The sequence below is a fragment of the Bubalus kerabau genome, chromosome 6 (assembly GCF_029407905.1).
Source record: "Bubalus kerabau isolate K-KA32 ecotype Philippines breed swamp buffalo chromosome 6, PCC_UOA_SB_1v2, whole genome shotgun sequence".
In the NCBI taxonomy this organism is placed as follows: Eukaryota; Metazoa; Chordata; class Mammalia; order Artiodactyla; family Bovidae; genus Bubalus; species Bubalus kerabau.
The window spans coordinates 78,545,127-78,550,650 of record NC_073629.1 but is presented as its reverse complement, the minus strand read 5'-3'; positions in this window follow the sequence as shown (position 1 = coordinate 78,550,650).

The following is a 5,524-nucleotide window of genomic DNA, read 5'->3' as shown; positions in this document are numbered from 1 at the left end:
CCCACAGCCCCTCACTCAAGCCCACCAGATCTTCGCTCAAACATCACATTCCAGCAAGACCTTCTCTGAGCACATTGAATTCTGTCTGCATTTCCCACTTTATTTCTCTCCAAATGGTAACACCATCTAAAACTATAGTTCACTTATTTATTTTACTTACTGTCTGTCTCCCCATGCTAGAATATAAGCTTCATGAAGACTAGACAATAGAACATAGTATGCTTTCTTATACACTGAATTTTCAAGTCCATTCCTGCATTCTTTCCAGCACTAAGTTGAAATGTCACTTTGAGAAACTGATGAATGTTGAGTACTGGAGTATTAAAATGGTTGTCCTAAAAGCATAATTTAGTAGAACATGAATCAGTGATTGAACAACAACAGTCATTGTTTGGATGTACCAGCAAATCCCCCCTGAGCACATAAACATAAAAATTGAAGAGGAGTATTTAAATGATGCCTTTTAAATTAAAAATAACTAAATATTAAGAAAAGAATAATATGGTGCCACTGGTGTAAAAATAGACCAATGGAATAGAAGAAATATCCCAGAAATAAACTCATGCATATGCAATCAAGTAGTTTTTGACAAAGAACACACAATAGGGAAAGTAAAGTCTCTTCAATAAATGGTGCTGAGAAATCTGGATATCCACATGGAAAATAATGACATTAGACCACTATCTTACATCATTCAAAAAATTAACTGAAATTTATTAAAGACTTAAATATAGGACATGAAACCATAAAGTTCCTCGAAGAAAACATAGGAGAAAATCTCCTTGACATTGGTCTTGGTAATGATTTGTTGGATATGACACCATAAGCACAGACAACAAAATCAAAAATAATCAAGTGGGACTACAATAAACTGAAAAGCTTCTGCACAGCAAAGAAAATGATCAGCACAAAGGAAAGGCAGAAATGTGGAATGAGAGAAAATAATTGCACACTATATATCTGATAAGGGGCTAATATCTAAAATGTATAAAGAACTCATATAACTCAATAGCAGAAAAACAATCTGATTTATAAATGGGCAGAGAAATTGAATAGACATATTTCTGAAAAAATATACACAAATGGCCAACTGGTAAACATCACTAATCATGAGAGAAATGTACATCAAAACCACAGTGAGATATTACCTTATACTTGTTGAATGACTTTTAGCAAAAAAACAAACAATAACAAACCTTAGGGAGGATGTGAAGAAAAAAGAAACCTTAAATACTGTTGGTAGTAATGTAAAATGGTACAGCCTTTATGGAAGACAGTGTGTGTGTGTGTGTGTGTGTGTGTGAGTGTGTGAGTTGTGTCCAACTCTTTGTGATCCCATGACCTGTAGTCTGTCAGGGTCCTCTGTCCATGGAATTCTGCAGGCAGGAATACTGGAGTGGGTTGCCATTCCTTTCCCCCAGGGGATTTCCAGGGATTGAACCTGGGTCTCCTGCATTGCAGGCTGAGCCACCAGGGAAGTCCTATTCAATATCTCTACTACCTTAAAACAACACTGTTATAACTTCTCACAGGTTATTACAACTTTTTGTCAAATGTCAAAGAACAGCAAGCTCTTTGAAGTCAGGGATATGCTCAAGCCATCCCTGTATCCTGAGCCTTGTGACTGTCACATGGTAGAAAATTAGGAATATGATTAGTAAATAAACTCATCATCTCTGGCGATATGCAGCCAAGCAGGAACTGTAGCAACTCTAAATAGATCTTTAATGGCTGGGGTGCAGCTGGACCTAAAGGTTGAATGATCTAGGGCATTGTAGACAGAAGTTAAGCTATCAGTAGACTGTCAGAGATTGCTGCTGGCGGTAGCCATCCTGGTGCATGTAGCCCTCGTTTTTGCAGTAGCCGTCTTTCTGGTCTCAGAAGTAGCCACCATAAGTACCCACCACGCTTGTGGTCAAACACCACTCATTGTTTTCCAGCAGGCTGACCAGCTTCTCAGCCAGCTGCAGGGCCAGGTTCTGCTGAGTGGTGGGCTCAATGTGGTGCATCACCGCTGTCTGCATCAGCTGGTCCAGGAAGACCATCAACTCATTGTTAATGATCATCTTGCTGATGATGGAATGCACAATGGGAAGCGAGTATAGAGGTTCCTTAAGAAATTAAAAATTGAACTACCATATGATCCAGCTATTCCATTCCTGGGTATATATCTGAAGGAACTTAAATCAGTATCTGGAAGAGATACCTGTACCCCCATGTTCATTGCCTTTATACACAATGTATACAATAACCAAGATATGAAAACAACCTACGTGTCTGACAAGATAAATGGATAAAAAAGATGTGATGTGTATATACAATGGAATATTATTCAGCCATGAGAAAGAACAGAATCCTGCCATTTGCAACAACATGGATGAATCTGGAGGACATTATGCAAAATGAAATAAACCAGACAGAAGAAGACAAATACTGTTGGCTATCTCTTATATGAGGCATCAAAAAAACAAAAAACAATGAAACTCATAAAACAGTGAGTAGAATGGTAGTTCCCAGGGGCTGTGAAAGTGAAAGTTGCTCAGTCGTGTCCAACTCTTTGCAACCTCATGGACTATACAGTCCATGGAATTCTCCAGGCCAGAATACTGGAGTGGGTAGCCTTTCTCTACTCCAGGGGATCTTCTCAATCCAGGGGTCGAACCCAGGTCTCCAGCATTGTAAGCAGATTCTTTACCAGCCAAGCTATAAGAGAAGCCCAAGAATACTGGAGTGGGTAGCCTATACCTTCTCCAGCAGATCTTACCGGCCCAGGAATGGAACCAGGGTCTCCTGCATTTCAGGCAGATTCTTTACCAACTGAGCTACCAGGGAAGTCCCCCAAGGGCTGTGGGGTGGAGGAAATGGGGAGATATTGATCCAAGGATGCAAACGTTTATTTATAAGATGAAGAATTTCTGAGGATCTAATGTACAGCATGGTGAATATATTTATAATACTATATTGCATACTTGCTAAGAGACTAGATTTGAAGTGTTCTCATGTGCGCGCACACACACACACACAAAGAAGAAGGATAAAAGAATAACTATGTGAGGTGATGAATGTGCGGATTTGCTTGATTATGATAATCATTTAACATATTATATATACACTAAATCATCACATTGTACACTTTATATGCAATTTTGTCAATTATACCTCAATTTTGAAAATATTTACTGTTATTTCATTTCTGGTACAGCCTTCTTTTCTTTGAGTCACTAAAGTCTCAAATCTCTCTTAAAGAAGATGATAGAAGAATGAAGGAGAATTTAATGGGATAAAAACTCTTCCCCCTCCACTTTAGTTGGATTTATATAAATAAAATCTACCTATCAGTAGGCATATAATTCCCTCCAGTTACCCCATATTTTAAGAATTGACCAGGAAAGAATCTCCTCTTTATATCCTTCCCTTTAAAGACTTCCTAGTTCTTAATCTGTTTAGTATTTTTTTAATGTTTAAAAATTATCATATATAATATGCTCATCCTAAAAAATAGGAAGTTACAGGAAAGCAAAAGGAAGAAAAAGTATCCATAATTTCATAATCCAAAGAAACCACTTTTTGGTGTATTTTTCCACATATGGATTTTGTTTGGCTAGTATAGTATCACTTCGTGGCAAATAGATGGGAAAACAATGGAAACAGTGAGAGACTTTAATTTTTTGGGCTCCAAAACACTGCAGATGATGACTGCAGCCATGAAATTAAAAGATACTTGCTCCTTGGAAGAAAAGCTATGACCAACCTAGACAACATATTAAAAAGCAGAGACATTACTTTGCCAACAAAGGTCCATCTAGTTAAAGCAATAGTTTTTCCAGTAGTCATGTATGGATGCGAGAGTTGGACTATAAAGAAAGCTGAGCACTCAAGAATTGATGATTTTGAATGGCAGTGTTAAAGAAGACTCTTGAGAGTCCCTTGGACAGCAAGGAGATCAAACAAGTCAATCCTAAAGGAAATCAGTCCTGAATATTCACTTGAAGGACTGATGCTGAAGCTGAAACTCCAATACTTTGTTAACCTATGTGAAGAACTGACTCCTTGGAAAAGACTCTGATGCTGGGAAAGATTGAAGATATGAGAGGAAGGGGATAACAGAGATGAGATGGTTGGATGGCATCACCGACTCAATGGCATGAGTTTGAGCAAGCTCTGGGAGATGTGATGGACAGGGAAACCTGGCATGCTGCAGTCCATGGGGTCGCAAAGAGTCAGACATGACTGAGTGAGTGAACTGAACTGAACTGAGTATAGGTGAACACTAGTATAGTAGTCTTCCAAATGTTTTCCTTAAATACCCTTAAAATAAACTTTAAAAATTATGTACCTTTTTGCATATTTTTAAATGAACCTCTGAAATATTAAACACAAGTCTAAAATTAGAGTTTGCTTCCTTTTAAATAGACAATAGAAATTATTGAACATTTTATAAGATGAAATAAGGAAGACAAGGCTGAGTAGGAACAAATATGCCATGATATAGTTTGGTAACATGACCTTTAGCTACCTTATTCAATTGTTGTTGTTCAGTTGCTAAGTTGTATCTGATCCTTTGCGACTCCAAGGACCTCAGTGCACCAGGCTTCCCTCTTCTTCACTATCTCCAGTAGTTTGCTCAAACTCATGTGCATTGAGTTGGTCATGCTATCTAACCATCTAATAATCCTCTGCTGCCTTCTTCTCCTTTTGCCTTCAATCTTTCCCAGCATCAAGGCCTTTTCCAATGAGTTGACTCTTCTCATCAAGTGGCCAAAGTATTGGAGCTTCAGCTTCAGCTTTAGTCCTTCCACCGAATATTCAGGCTTGATTTCCTTTAGGATTGACTGGTTTGATATTCTTGCAGTCCAAGGGACTCTCAGGAGTCTTCTCCAGCACCACAATTTGAAAGCATCAATTCTTTGGTGATCAGTCTTCTTTACCTTATTCAATAAAGTACAGCAAATCTGAAATAAATCAAGTAAAATTTTACACATGAATTTTATCCAATGTATCTAGAAAAAAAATCATAGTCCATTAAGCATCTTTTTTTACATTTAAGAGGATAATCATGTTTCCCATATTGCTCATGGTGTTCGGCATTCAGACTATTCCAAAATGGGCCCAAATATCTAAAATTGGCTAAAATTCAGAGTAAGTCAACATGGGCTGAAATACCGGTATTTTAATAAGCTTCACTTTTATAAAATAGGTATGTAATGTAGGAAAAGATCAGAAACCTTATGAACTTAAAGTGCCTTGATTAGTTATTCGAAGAGTTCTCCCTGAAACCAGTACTCCCATTTCTCTGTTTGTTTGATACCCTGGCGTTGATAATACCCAGGGTCATGCACAATGCTGAGATTTGGGATGGAGGGCTACCATTCTTTTTTTTTTCCTCTCATTTTATTTTATTTTTTAAATATAAATTTATTTTAATTGGAGGCTAGTTACTTTACAATATTGTATTGGTTTTGCTATATATCAACATGCATCTGCCATGGGTGTACATGTGTTCCCTATCCTGAACCCCCCACTC